Source organism: Zootoca vivipara, chromosome 3 (genome assembly GCF_963506605.1).
Source record: "Zootoca vivipara chromosome 3, rZooViv1.1, whole genome shotgun sequence".
Taxonomy (NCBI): domain Eukaryota; kingdom Metazoa; phylum Chordata; class Lepidosauria; order Squamata; family Lacertidae; genus Zootoca; species Zootoca vivipara.
The window spans coordinates 94,363,890-94,379,721 of record NC_083278.1 but is presented as its reverse complement, the minus strand read 5'-3'; the positions used below and the strand labels follow the sequence as shown (position 1 = coordinate 94,379,721).

General features: G+C 44.5%; 1 protein-coding gene across 3 annotated transcripts in view; it reads right to left on the bottom strand.

Annotated features, from left to right (window-relative positions):
- The window catches only part of PTPN14 (protein tyrosine phosphatase non-receptor type 14), a 114,723-nt gene extending 99,108 nt beyond the window's left edge, over nucleotides 1-15,615 (bottom strand). For 2 of the 3 annotated variants that reach the window (XM_035111317.2, XM_035111318.2), the window contains exon 1: nucleotides 14,809-15,615. The gene's annotated coding sequence lies outside the window, so the exon portion shown is untranslated. The other variant, XM_035111319.2, reaches the window with a different exon arrangement.
- Nucleotides 15,616-15,832: the final 217 nt, after the last annotated feature.

Sequence of the window (15,832 nt, the reverse complement as noted above, 5' to 3'; positions counted from 1 at the left end):
AGCCAATGGTCTGTTCTGGTGTATGTTTAATGTGATGTGTCAGGTCACATGGTTGTGCTCAACAGAGCAAGAGATGCTACAAGACTGTTGAAGGTGTGGCTAACCAGAGGAAAGTGGGAACTCCAATTTAAAATCAAGATTTAAATGAATACATTGGGGAAAGAGGAAAAATCACACAGAAGACTAAAGTCGCCTGGTGTATCTGAAGAAGTGTGCATGCACACGAAAGCTCATACCAAAATAAAAAACTTAGTTGGTCTTTAAGGTGCTGCTGGAAGGATTTTTTTTTTGTTCTGGAAAATATTATTTATCAAACAGCAATGGCAGATGGGAAGAAGCTAAAAGGTAGAGAACTCAACAACAGTCATTATACAGGCATGAGAAACGGCCAAGTTTGTTTGGCTGTGTTAGACTAACACGGTCCTCTGGCTTTGCTTGGGCCTGTCCAGACCTTTAGTTTATAATAATAGTAATCACTTCAAATTCTGGGCAATTTCCCCCCCACCACAACTCTTGTCTCCATGAAAAGGGGAGTTCTATGATAAGACCTAATCTAAGAGACTTGAAGAATGTCAAGTATTTTCCTTGGTCAAAAACACACACAGACAAGCACACAGTTAAACTGATTGCAGCTGACCTTGCTTTTTTTGTGCTAGAAATAGGGTCATCACAGGTTAGAGCCCACAGCCCAATGGATAAGCCTAGGAATTCCGAAGAGGAGACAGAACTAAATGAAAACAAAATGCCTTTCATGTTTTTACAGATACCTGCATCCCCGCCCAAATTCTGAAGAATAAGCGTACAACAGCCACAAACTAAGGGCCAAGGTAAATCCCAAGCTATCTTTTCTTCTTGCAAGAAAAGATTAAACTTGGTATTCCAAAAAGAAGAAGCATAAGGAAACCCTTAAAAAGGAAAAGTCAAGATCAGGTCACACCTTATTTTCCCCCCAAATCTAAAGTGCTTCCTTAAAACATTACCACATGTAAAGCAAGGAGCAAGTATATTAGTTGAATAGCTTTGGGACTCTTATCTGTGAATCTCAGAGTACCGTCAGAAGGCATGCATGTACCAGGATCTTCTCAAAGCTGGTTCATCCAAATCTGATGCATCAGCACAGTTCTGCTGGTCCCCAGAGAGAACACAAGGGGTAGTATTCAACACTGCTGCAGTGTGAGCTGTCGGGAGACCCTCCAGATCAGAGGTGGGATGGCATGTGAGGACTGCAGAGGAGGAGGAGAGGAAGAGGAAGTCCTGTTGCTCAGGTGAAACTCAATGGACAACCATTGGGTCATGTGGACCCAATATCCACAATAGCTCCTCATTTGTTTTATTCTGCATATCTGCACTATATGCGTGCTATATTCATGTAAGGTAAAAGGTAAAGGACTCCTAGATGGTCAAGTGCAGTCAAAGCCAGCATTTGTCCACAGACAGCTTTGCGGGTCATGTGTCTAGCATGACTAAACTGCTTCTGCCTCAATGGAACACAGTGATGGAAACCAAAGCACACTGTTTACCTTCCCGCCGCAGCAGTACCTATTTATCTACTTGCACTGGCATGCTTTCAAACCTCTAGGTTGGCAGGAGCTGCCACAGAGCAGCAGGAGCTCACCCCGTCACGGGGATTCGAACCGCCGACCTTCTGATCAGCAAGTCCAAGAGGCTCAGTGGTTTAGACCACAGTGCCACCTGCGTCCCACACAGAGCAGTCCTCTCTGTAGGAAAGCCTTATGTTATTAGGGGAACCTCAGGAATGTCTTTGAAGCAGACTATAAAGAGTAGGCATATTCAAATAAAGGCCTTCAGGTACCCTAGTCCCAATCCATTTAGGGCTTTAATGGAAGTGATCAGATTACACATAATACAGTTTTTATACTGGAATCTGGAGATTAATTATATAGGATTTGGTCCCAAAGGAGTGACCTGTAAATTAATTTATGTCATGCTCCAATTCCAATTTGGGCAATTCATCCCTTTCCCAACAACTTCCCGTATCTTATCCCACAGGGTTAATGGAGGCCCACCAACCATCCAGAGAGGTTTTTCTGGAGTGCAGGAAGGAAGCAGCAGCAGGAAACTTTCCTTTTGTTAACTTAAATTAAGCCGTTTTAAAAATAAATTTTAAAAAGACCCTTTAGGTCTCAGGGGTCAGCAAACTTTTTCAGCAGGGGGCCAGTCCACTGCCCCTCAGACCTTGTGGGGGGCCGGACCATAGCTGCCAAGTTTTCGCTTTTCTCGCGAGGAAGCCTATTCAGCATAAGGGGAAATCCCTTTAAAAAAGGGATAACTTGGCAGCTATGGGCCGGACTATATTTTGGGGAAAAAATATGAATGAATTCCTATGCCCCACAATTAACCCAGAGGTGCATTTTAAATAAAAGGACACATTTTACTTATGTAAAAACATGCTGATTCCCGGACCGTCTGTGGGCCGGATTTAGAAGGTGATTGGGCCGCATCCAGCCCTCGGGCCTTAGTTTGGGGACCCTGCTTTAGGACTATAGCTTCCATATTACAAAAGGCAGGGAGGGGTGATCCACCCATTTTTGTTGTTGTTGTTGTTTAGTCGTTTAGTCGTGTCCGACTCTTCGTGACCCCATGGACCATAGCACGCCAGGCACTTCTGTCTTGCACTGCCTCCCGCAGTTTGGTCAAACTCATGTTTGTAGCTTCGAGAGCACTGTCCAACCATCTCGTCCTCTGTCGTCCCCTTCTCCCTGTGCCCTCCATCTTTCCCAACATCAAGGTCTTTTCCAGGGAGTCTTCTCTTCTCAGGAGGTGGCCAAAGTATTGGAGCCTCAGCTTCAGGATCTGTCCTTCCAGTGAGCACAGATCCGTACTGTACTGTAATTTAAGGCGTTCTCAAATGTATAGGAAAGAATTAAGCAAAGTTATGGTTCCTTCCCACATGACAATCATTTTTCCAATGATGGGTCAGATTCCAAAATTAGTCATAATTGTTTTGTGGATGGTCACTTGGCTGCCAAGCATTGCCATGGTGGGCAAAGGAGGAACAAGGAGCTACAGGAAGGCATGTTGCACGGTGAGTCAATGTAATTCTGTCTAGAAGCAAACCCTTTCAACTTCAAATTTGAGGGCTGCTATGCAAGTTGAAAGCCACAATCCTATGCATTCTTTATTTGGCAGAAAACCCAAGTTTCTTCCATGTCTGAACTGCTCTTAATTGTCAAGAGGTTTGGGCTTGGTGACTTGCTAGGCTCTGCTTTCCTGAGGCTTACATTCATTACTTTTGATCCTTTGAGGATGCTTATGAGTAGAGCTTAGCAAATTGTGGGCTACCTCTCTTCTTTCCATTGCTGCCCTGAACGTTTTGGAAAGATTGTGGGGTTAAAAAAAATGTAACAAATTTAAAAAATAGTAATCCCAGCAGCTCAAAACAAAATGCTTTTGTCCAACCATATTCATTCCCATTGCAACAGCCCGCGTGAGAATCCCAAGCCTGCTCCTATTTTAAATAAAACCAACAGAGCTCTACAAATAGCAAGCGGGGGAAAATAAAATAAAGGGGGAGGGCTTTGGGATCTTTCAAATGGGAACCTGTCAATGCTTAACTGATTTTGTAATGCAAAAAGAAATGTTGTTGTTTAGTCGTGTCCGACTCTTCGTGACCCCATAGACCATAGCACGCCAGGCACTCCTGTCTTCCACTGCCTCCCGCAGTTTGGTCAAACTCATGTTCGTAGCTTCGAGAACACTGTCCAACCATCTCGTCCTCTGTCGTCCCCTTCTCCTAGTGCCCTCCATCTTTCCCAACATCAAGGTCTTTTCCAAGGATTCTTCTCATGAGGTGGCCAAAGTATTGAAGCCTCAGCTATGTAGGAAAACCTGACACATCTCTCCTCCAGCATTCATCACATTTTTATATCATTTGTGTTATTCTTTTATTATTTACTACTTACTCTAAAAAAAGAGAGAGGTCTCTTGCATTTCTCTTTATATCAGAGCTGCTCCAAGTGTTTTCACCATTTTCACTGCCAATCTCTTACAGAGACTATGCCTTCCCCTCTCTGGCCACGTTGACAAGAGGATCCATTACCAAAGAAGTTTTGTTTGTTTGCTTATACCAGTCAGTTCATTGCTTAGAGTGCAAATGGCCAGCCTGAGTGATTTCCAGGCATTTCCTGAGTTCTTTTCCTGAGCAGAAACTGCACAATTTAATGTAACAAGCCTAGCATGTGTCATGTAAGGAAATGCTCGTGGCTACTCAGCCTTGTAAACAGCCGCTTGCCTACTCATTTAAAGAGTTGATGTTCTTGCAGAAGGGCAACTACAGTGAAATTAATTGTGGAAATACTAAGGTCCTAGTTTTGGGGGGAAGGGGGGAAAGGGCAGGATTGTGGGCAGGTTGTTGAAGCCGAACACCCTATTTTACCCTCCCAAGACCCTGCAAGACCTTAAGGTGGCTCTGCTCCTTCGCTCAAGTGTACGGATGATGCACATTTAAAGAGTGCATTCTCACAAATTAACAGGCAGGGACTTGTAGTTTCTGCAGTTCTGTAATCATAGGCATTTTCTCAGTCTTTAGCAGCTGTTGCAGAAGATGCCTTGAGCTCTCAAGTTTCAAGCACCGAGACCCTGCAGGCCAAGCAGTTAGAGATTAATTCATTCCCCTGTTGACAGCAAGCCAGCAGAAGTAACAGCAATCATAATAAAGTCACTTTCTCCAGCCTTCCTCAATTACAAATCCTTTCACCAACGACCTCAATCTAAACCCGGGTATTTCAAGCCTGACAACACTTACAAAACTGGTGGCCTTAATCTGTGTGGCATGCAAATCTGCATCATAGAGATCAATTTGAATATTATATTCAGAGCACAGGGTTACACCTTCCCTATTGCACAATTCTGGAATTCTTCATTGAAGAACTCACCAAGCAAAAATCCCTGGGATCACCTCTACAAATTAAATACAACTTTAAATAAATTCAGGACAGGAGCAGAGGAAATGCGTTATCTAGGGCAGACCATTCCCGTTTGCGTTAAATATAAATTGCCCTACATAAAACGAAGGACTTCCAATGAGCACTAAGTTGCTTAGGGCAAGGATGCAAACTTTACCTATGGATCTCAAATGAGCTCTGTATACAGCCTAGAGAAATGAGAAGGTTACCCTGGATTCATGAAATCATGCTCTTTGGGGAAGGGCCACAGTTCCATGGTAGAACAACTGCTTTGGATGCAGAAGGTCCTAGGTTCAATCTCTGGCATCTCCAGATAGGCCTGGGAGAGAAATCATGGAGAACCATTGCTGAATGGACCTCCACTTTTTATGCACATCCTGATAAGGAGTAAAGGAAGAAAAAGCTGGGAACTCTATCTAACCATTACTTCTTAGCTGGAGATGTCAAAATGCAAGTGTAAATGTAAAATAACCATGTCCTCTGTCTTAGGCTAAAAAATGGCCAAGCCATAGAATCGTAGAGTTGGGCGGGACCATGAAAGTAATCTAGTCCAACCCCTTCACTGCAAGAATCTTTTTGCCCAACTTTGGGCTCCAACTCACGACCCTGAGATTGAGTCTTGTGCTCTATCAACTGTGCTATGAAAGAAACAAAAAGTCCTTATGTGCCAATAGCATTGTTGCATTCATACTGCTTACTTAATCTTGCTACTTCATTAACCCTAGATGCAAGTTTGTCACACTATAAGGATATTGTATTCTCATTGCTTGTCAACATCTGCTGTAACTCAAAAGGGGCTAGATGCCCCCTGTCCCCTTGTATTCGGAAAAGTACTAAAGAAAGTGTGTCTGCGTTGTAGCACAAATGACAGTATCAAATGGGCAGGAAACGGTGTTGCAATTCGAAATGGAAACTTACCCAGCTGCACTGTTTTAAACAAAATAAATAAGTTGCTCCAGGCTGCCCCGATACAGTTCCAGACACGTTCTACTCCAAAAGCCAAAGGACATTCTTGAGGAAGAAGAGCCAGAGTCCAGTGGCAGAACACATGCTATAAATGCAGAGTATTGAGTTCCAATCCCCAGCATCTCCAAGCAGAGCTGGGAAAGACTAATGAAACCCTGGAAAGGTGCTGAAGTCCATCTAGACAATAATGAGTCAGGTGGACCAACCATTTGATTCAGTAGTAGTGTTTAGATGTCATGCTAAACTATAGATTAGTGAAATGTGAATGAGCCGACATTTTCCCCAGGTTTGCGTACTCTGCCCCTCTGGCGCAGTCAGGAAAAGGAGTCTGGACGCTTTTCCTTCCACTTTCTATTAACCATGGTTTGCTGCATCATCCAGACCAACATACTATGGCTAACATAATGTTTAGTGAGCTTCAAACAAAGCTGACTTCAAATAATGGTTGTTGCAGCTGCCTTGATTAAACCGCCACAGTTGCCAATAAGGAACTATAAGGTACAGCTATGCGGTTTACCGAGTGAATAATAAAACATACCAGGAGGAAAAGGATGTGCGGTTTATGATTACAAAAGGTTCCATGATAGCAACATTAGTATTAATACTTTACAAGGTAGGCCCTTTGATGCTGGGCCATACTGAGACAAAAAAGATAAAAGTACCCTTTAAACAATTTGCTCTAATTTTAGTTGTTGTGCAAGGATATCTTTCTTCTGCCAGCCCAAAACCAGATCTCATTTAATTTCCAAGGTCTTAAAAGGAAGACAGCTAGTCAATCATTTTGAAAAATGTGAAAGCAGCACACAGACTGGTGCCTTCATTAAGAAATGAATCTGGGCCACACATTGTCTCTCAGGTGGTTCAGTGTGCAGAAAAGTTTGGCAAGAATTTTAAAAACGTAGCGGTTTGAGTAACACTACACCAAGAGACGACCCCAGTTAGTTTCACGGACTGCAGGAGGGACAACGAGCTCCCTAAAGTATGCAGGCCCAACCCAATTATGAGAAAAATGTGGCCTTCAAACTAGCGTCTGCCATGGGATCAACTTCATGGGCTCGGGTGTATTTCAAAGAAGAAAAACACAACTCTGTGGATCACATTTGTGCCACATTATACCAGCTACTCCTGAGTGATGTCAGCTTAGTGATGTAAGCCTATGTAAGCACTGTATTCGTGAGTGATTCATAGTCAGTGTTGGAAGTGGGAAGGAAAAATCACTTGTAGGTACTGTTTAGCTTAGTCTTTTAGACTCACCAGCTCATTTTTATTCTTACTGTTCAACTCCGACCTTCTAATGCAGGGGTAGGCAACCTAAGTCCCGTGGGCCAGATGCAGCCCAATCACCTTCTCAATCTGGTCCACGGACGGTCCAGGAATCAGAGTGTTTTTACATAAATAGAATGTGTCCTTTTATTTAAAATGCACCTCTGGGTTATTTGTGGGGCCTGCCTGGCGTTTTTACATGAGTAGAATGTATGCTTTTATTTAAAATGCATCTCTGGATTATTTGTGGGGCATAGGAATTCATTCATTCCCCCCCCCCAAAAAAAATAGTCCGGCCCACCACATGGTCTGAGGGACAGTGGACCGGCCCACGGCTGAAAAAGGTTGCTGACCCCTAGCTTAGCCAGACTGCACCAGAAAGTACTTACCAGCCAACATTCAGAGCCAAGTGTCCTTCACAATCCGATTAACCTTACAAAGCCACTGAATCGTATTACAACTTAGCACACTACACAAGTTAAATTGATTTAATCAACTCCAATCCAACACCAGAGCAAAAGCGTGACAAAACTGGCTTGGGTACACTCCAAACATACAGTGGCTTCCTGAAAACCATGGTCTGCAGAACAAAACCCAGCACTGTGGACATGCATTCCCTTTCCCTAACTCCATCCCTTCCAGAGCACCTTCTCATCTCCTCCCTCAGTCCAGAATTAGGGTAAAACCAGGCATAGGCAAACTCGGCCCTCCCGATGTTTTGGGACTACAATTCCCATCATCCCCTGACCACTGGTCCTGTTAGCTAGGGATCATGGGAGATGTAGTCCCAAAACATCTGGAGGCCCGAGTTTGCCTATGCCTGGGTTAAACCCATGCTTGCAGGTTCGCACATAATAGCAAGTTGAGATTAGGCTCACTCAGGCACCTTTTCACTCAAGCACATTGTGTTAAACCATAGTTTAGCATGATGTGCAAATGCAGACATGATGTTTGTGATAGGCCAGGGTTTCTCCCACCTGTCATTGGTGCTATTTATTGGTGCCACTGTTTCTCAGAAGCTGCCACACCCTGCTGCTGCTCCACCACTACCACCATTTTTAAAAATAAATTAAAAACCCCACAGTCCATTCCAATCCAAGCTGGTGATTATAAGAACCTTGCAACATCAAGAATTTGAGGGCCGAGTTTGTTTTCCTCTGTTGCTTCTGAGCAATGACTTTTTAGGTTCTGTATCTGAGGGCAGGCACTGTCCTGCATTATTTTATTGATTTGTAAACCACTCTAGAAGCTTTTCCAGCATGAACGCTTTGAACAACAACAACAACAACAAAAATCATGCCTCATCATGGGACTGTTTTGGATTTGTCTATGCCTCTATGCCTCTTAGTTATGCCCAGTTTAGACACTTGTGGCTTATGCAACACTGTATATGACCAGATCTGTTTCACAGGAGCCTGTCCCACATTTAAGCAACAACAGTAGAAGAAGCGCATAGCATCTGCTGCCAATTAATGGCCAGCTGAGAAGAGCATTGAAACACATCAACACCAGCTGCCTATTAATTGCTCCCATGAACAATGTTGCACCTAGGGTATCACTGCTACTATACACAATCAATGAAAAATGGCAGGAACAACAGTTTCCTCATTTTAGATTACTTTTTTTTAAAAATAAACCTCATCACAATCATTACTAAGGCTGTCCTCATTTTTCTGGCATGCTTTAATTCCGCAATCAGGCATTTACTGCAGAATCCAATACACGTTTAAACTTGGAAATAAGTCACACTGTGTTCAATGGTGCTTGCTTCCTGGTAAGTTTACAAAAGATTAAAGCCTTAGCACTGAAGCTCCCATAAGTCTACACAATCTTAAGGATCAGCTTCAATAATAAGATGTCCCGTTAATTAATTTATTAAATTTATATCCTGCCATTCCTCCCTAAGGAGCTCAGGGTTAGCAAACATAAAGTAATGAAACAATAAGGCTGCTTGGAGAAGTGAAACCGACCACCTGACTCCTTGATCCTTGCCCATCTTGGCTCATCAAAGCGGGTCGGGAAGTGCTGGGTGATGGTTAAAGAAGCAGTTTAATAACCATATTTGGACCCATCTTTAAAAACCATCTTTGGACCCAGCCAATATGGCCAACTATTGCCCAGTCTCAAATCTTCCATTCTTGGGCAAGGTGATTGAGCGGGTGGTCGCTGAACAACTCCAGGCATGCCTGGAGGATACGGACCATTTGGATCTCTTCCAATCGGGATTCAGGCCTCATCATGGGACTGAAACTGCCTTGGTTGTCCTGGTCGATGATCTCCGGCGGACCAGGGACCAAGGTGAAAGCTGTTCCCTAGTCCTGCTGGATCTCTCAGCGGCCTTTGATACCATCGACAATGACATCCTTCTGGACTGTCTAGAGTACCTGGGAGCTGGAAGCACTGTTATACAGTGATTCAGCTCTTTCCTCCTGGGCTCTGTGCAGAAAGTGGTGTTGGGGGAATGAGTGTTCAGACCCCTGGGCTCTCACTTGTGGGGTGCCTCAGGGCTCTGTCTTCTCCCCCATGCTTTTTAACATCTATATGAAGCTCCCGGGAGAGATCATCAAGGAGTTTGGGCTGGGCATTCACCAGTATGTGGATGAAACCCAGATCTACCTCTCCTTCAAATTTGAACCAGTGAAGGCAGTGAAGGTCCTGTGTGAGTGTCTGGAGGTGGTTGGATAATGGATGGCAGATTGATCCTGACAGGACAGAAGTACTGTTTGGGGGGGGGGACGACAGGGTGCGGGCAAGTGTGGGGGACTCCCTGGTCCTGAACTGTGCCCTTGAACTGTGATGCCCTCCCTGGGGAACACCCTCCCTTCAGATGTCAAAGAAATAAACTGACTTTTAGAATTCATCTGAAGGCAGCCCTGTATTGGGAAGTTTTTCATGTTTGATGTTTTGGTATGTTCTGATATATGCTGTGAGCCACCCAGAGTGGCTGGGGAAACCCAGCCAGATGGGCAGGGTATAAATAAAAATAATAATTATTATTATTATTAGACAACAGTTTGCAATTCCAACACAGCTGCGGACTGGGAAAGATGTAAATTTAAAAGGCTTGTTGGTCCAAAAAGTAGGCACCAAAAGACAACAGAGGCTGCATCTGACTAATATTCAAGAGGAGGGAGTTCCAAAAGGTAGGTGCCACAAAAACCAAAGGTGCTATTTGGTGATTAGATTATATATCTGAGTTTCTATCACTGCCATCATCCCATGGGTATAAATTTATGTTTAACGACTGTTCTGAAACAGGAGACATGGGACATAATAGACAAGTCGGAAGAAAATCCTCTTTTATTGAAGCCATCCAGGTTGGCTGCCCCCATACTGCCTCCGGTGGGAACAAGTTCCACAGTTTAACTATATTTGCACTGCACAAAGAAGTATTTTCTTTTGTCTTCCAACATTCAGCTTCATTGTATGTCCATGAGTTTTAGTGCCTTGATATAGAGAAACTTCCCTCTATCCACTTTCTCCAAACCATACATAATTTGATAAAAACTTAGATTATGTCGCCTCTCACTCACCTTTTCGCTGAAAAGTCCCAAACACTGCAAGCTTTCTTCATAGGGAAGATATCCCATCCCCTTGATTGTTCTGGCTGCCCCTTTTCTGAACCTTCTCCAACTCTGTAATATCCTCATGGATGTGAGACAATGGAACTGTACAGTCTTCCAAATGCAGTCACATATTTGCAACTGTGTGGGGAGCCTTGGATTGGGCAGAAGTGTCCTACCACCCAGCCCTGTCCTTCTCCATTAGCTGCCCCTCCCAGTTAGGTGTTCTCTGCAAATTTGAATTTGATGGAAAATTGTGGGAAGAGGGGGTAAATGTAAAAAGAGCCGATATGGAGTGAGCAGTGTGTGCAAAGTAACTGAAGAATGAGTCAAAGCTGATATGGGTGGGGAAATTGTTGGCTTACTCCCCAGCTGTTGTTGGACTACAACTCCCATCATGGAATCTTAACAGTTGGAAGGAACCCAAAGGTCATCTAGTCCAACCCACTGCTATGCAGAAATCTCAGCTAAAGCATCCATGACAGATGGCCATCCAACCTCTGCTTAAAAACTGCCAAGGGAGGAGAGTCCACAACCTCTTGTGGGAGTCTGTTGTTGGACCACAACTCCCATCATCCCTGACCACTGATCCTGCTAGCTAGGGATGATGGGAGTTGTAGTCCAACAACAGCTGGGGACCCAAGTTTGAGAAACAGTGTTCTAAATGTTATCTAAACACAGAGATAAGCATATGCAGGTGTTATGCACATTTGTGCCTATGGGCCCATTCCCCCAATCCTTTAAGAGCCAAGCAACTGCTACCCACTGAGTTCAATGGGATTTACTTTTGCATATGTGAGCATCAGATTATTGCCTAATATTTATTGAATCCTGTTGATAGGCCTACTTAAAGCCTAATCAAGTATTGCAACTTAATTGGATTGTGAACTCCACTGCCCTCTCTTCTAACACCACTAATTAGCATCCTCATTCAAGTGCTCACTACACAGTGATATCTTGAGATGTTTTGGTCAGGCACTGTATGCTCAATCATGCTCCTCTTGGTATGAAAAGAGCTTCCTCTGCTAGCCACAACACAGAAGCACGTGGGTTTTCAAGCCTCTTCAGAAAATATTTAATTATGTCCATAAAACATGCCTAACCCTGGCCATTTGTTTGTAAGGCCACCAAACCATGACTTTTCATTTGACCCAAAATTATATTAACGTTACTATCATCATCAACAAAATACTTTTATGCGTCTTGCAAAGTAAATATAGCAATCCATGCCGTCAGAGTTCAAAAAGATTCACAAATTAGACAGCAATCCTAACTCCACTTGCCAGGGAGTAAGCCCCAATGAATAGAACTTACCTCTGAGTAGCATTGCACTATTAAGACTCCCAAAATACACTCATGGATTAACTGACTTAAATTCAACAGTTTTGCTTGCTTTAAGATGGTTTAGCATTCACTCAGAAGTAAGTCGACCTGAGATCAGTGAGACAAATTTGACTAATTAATCATTATGACAAGTATGTGTCTGAGTACCGGTTGCTGAGAAGCACAAGTGAGAGAGTGCATTTGCACTTGTGCCACGTTTGTGAGTTTTCCATACGTGTCTGGCTAACAGAAGAACATAAGAAGGGCCTTCTGGATCAGGCCAGTGGCTCATCCTGTCCACCATCCTGTTATCACAGTGGCCAACCAGATGCTTGTGAAAAGCCTGCAAGGAGGGTATTAGCGCAAAAGCACTTTTCCAAAGTATGACTCCCAGCAGCTGGTACAGTCTTCCAAAGCTACTACTCTATTCCGAGCTTAAAAATGGAAAGCGTAATGCTGGTGGTCAACAAAAGAGGTTTAAAGACTGTCTCAAGGCAAATCTAAAAAAAATGTAGTATAAGCACTGACAACTGGGAAACCCTGGCCTGCGAGCGCTCCAGTTGGAGAACAGCCTTTACCAAAGGTGTCATGGGCTTTGAAGAAACTCGATCTCAGGACGCAAGGGAGAAACGTGCTAAGAGGAAGGCACGCTTGGCAAATCCACACCGTGATCAACTCCCGCCCGGAAACCAATGTCCCCACTGTGGAAGGACGTGTGGATCCAGACTTGGCCTCCACAGTCACTTATGGACCCATTGTTAAAACCATGTTTATGGAAGACAATCTTACTCGGATACGAGTGATCGCCAAAGAAGAAGAAGATCAGGGTCATACAGTACTGCTTCTGACAGTGGAGGTAGAATATAGTCATCAGTTTTAGCAGCCTTGGCTGGCCACTGTTGGAAGAGAATGCTGCACTAGATGGGCCTTTGGTCTCATATGGCACAGCTCTTTTTACGTTCTTAAAGCACACTGGAAAACAACACTATAAATGGGAACTGGGAGAAGAAGCTTACAAAAGGCACCCAGGCCCTCACCCACCATGCCCAAAAGCCAGATCCAAAAATCAGTAATGATGGACAATATGTTGCTGGAGACCCCAAAGTTTCGTGATCTGCTTCGGGTAAGTCACCACCCCCTTGCCCAAGTTACCTCACCATGCAGCTTGCCTGGTTCACACATCCCTGGCTATCATAGGATGACTACAATATCAAGTGACGCCTGTATGTATGAGCCATCACTATCATGTTGGCCCAGACACACTGCTTTTCACTTAAACCAGTTCACACATTCCGCAGCCAGGCATCTCTTGCACAATAATCAGTCTCAGCAATCCAGTGATCCGCATTTATGTGCAAACCAAAGAAGTCCAGATCTAGACATCCTTTCCAAGGCTACTGCTAAGCACGGCCTGAATACAGTAGATCCACCTCTCCTATCCACTGGGAAATCCAGATGGTGGAGACCACATTATATACATTAACAACGCAAGTTGTGGACAAAACATTCCAGCATGCAAATATATGAAACCTACAGAACTGCCAGCATCAAGCAACAAGGGAAGCTCCCTCCATGCCCTACTTGTACAAGTTTCCCTGATGCATCTGGGTGGCCACAATTGAACTAGGTGGACTCTAGGTTTGATCCACCATGGCTTTCCTTGCATTCCTAATGGCTAGTGAGCATCTAAGCAGGCCAGCTTAGAGCTTGTAAAAGTCCACACATGACTAGGATCTACAGTACAAGAAACCACTTGTGTGTGCTTTATTTCTAAAGTAAATATTACAAATATAAAACAGGTCTTCCCTATTACATAAACTTTTCAGCATGCACATTTCACAAGAATAAAGACATCACAAGGGGGAATATTTAAAGCAAGACATTCCGTATCTGACACCTTCCCTTCATTATCCGCACCTTTCATTATGCACATTCCAGGAGACTACAAAGAAAGAAGACTTGTAATCAAAAGGGCCCTTTTGCCCACAGAGTTCAAAACTAGCAAACCATTTACAATGTTTAAGTGCACACACACACAGATAGAGAGACCTTATTCTGTGTAGAGTATATACTGGACTGCCAGTGACTCATCCCTTAAAAGATAGCTTTTGGAAACTTTTTTTTTAGGTTAATAGATTTTGTCAGGCAAGGCACACAAGCAGACGCCACCACATTCCTTTGCTTCTTGACACCGCAGTTTGCCAGCGCTGGATGACCAGTATAGACTTGACTAACAAAGAGCAAGAAGGTAAATTCACCCAGCAGAGAGTGGGAGGGGAGCTGGCTGAAAGTTGAGCAAAAGATCCACGGAGCAGAGAAGTTCGTTCATCTGTTTACCGGCTTTAAAACAAACAATAGAAAGGAGCGCAGGAGCGCGATCCCAAACCTGCTTACCTGGCAGCAAGCTCCACTGAACCTAATGAGACTTACTTTCGAGTAGGCATGCACAGGATCACACTGTAGGTTACAAGAGTAGTGTTTTGTCTAAAAGGCCCTTTGAGTTTCAGGGCTCCCTCTGAATGCAAAGTCTGCACATTAGCCAACCCTATTTAAAATCGGGCGGAGTGGAGGGGGGAGAGTAAAAGAAGTAGAAGCTTGTCTCAGAAACTGCATGCCAACTGGTCCCACATTTTATAGGCAGACTTTTTTTTCCTAACGCAAAACACACAGCATCGTCTTATCACAAGATTCCAGCTTCCTGTTTAATGCTATAAACTGCGTCCAAACTCTTCAAATTCGCCACCCCCCACTCCGATCCCTGCACTTACCTGTTTCTTGGGTCACCCAAAAGCAGCTTCTTCTCCCCAACGCGCCTCGTCCGCTGGGATCCCTTCCTTTCTCCGCCCCCAAGAGAAAATGTAAAGCTTTCATGCAAAGCACACACGCACGCACCACACAAAACTCCGTGAGGAAGATCCAGCGATGGATGCGCAAAGTTTCCTTCTTCACCAAAAAATAAAAAATATCCAAGCAGCAAGAGGAAGAAAGTTTTACGTCGATCGCTGCAATAATACTACTAATAATAACTGGAGGCGCGGGGGGGGGGCGGTGCTGTGAGAAAACGGAGAATCTGGATGGTGGCGAAGTTTTGTTGGGAAGTAGAGAGAGAAAGAGAAGGAAAACCGACTCCGCCTTCTCCTCCCCCTTCCCTAAGAAACACACTCGTGCGTCCCACCGGCGCTGGGGAAAGTTTGGAGAAGTTTGAGAGAGGAGGCATAAAATTCGGGAAGGAGGGCAGGACGGGCGCTGGGACGGGGGCGGTTAGGGAGCCAGGAGGGTGGGGAAAGGACGTGAGGGAGGGGATTGGAGTCTGGATTATAAAGCGAGGAGGAGTCGGAGTGGCGGCCGGGAAGCGCGCGCGCGCACGGCGCTCTTTCTCTGGCGTGTAATGCGGAGCTGCTTGGAGGAGCAGCCGCCGACCTCGGAGTCACGGCCCAGGAATGCCAAGAATGCGGAGCGGCCGCTGCCACGGCAGGGCAGGAGACGTCGTCGAGGACTTGGCCTTCTTTCTTTCTTTCTTTCTTTCTTTCTTTCTTTCTTTCTTTCTTTCTTTCTTTCTTTCTTTCTTTCTTTCTCACCTCTTTTCCCTCCCCCCCCCTTTTTTTACACAGCTCACACTACATATATATATATAGCAAATGAATGGAAGAGAGAAGTGTGGAAAGGGGAAATTTTTAAAAAACTGGGCTGCTCGTCCGGCCCAAGCCAAGGATGATGCCTTCCAAGTGCGACTCACTCCCTAGGAGGGCAGAGCAGATGCCAAGGGAGGGAGGAGAAGGGAGGCATCGAGGT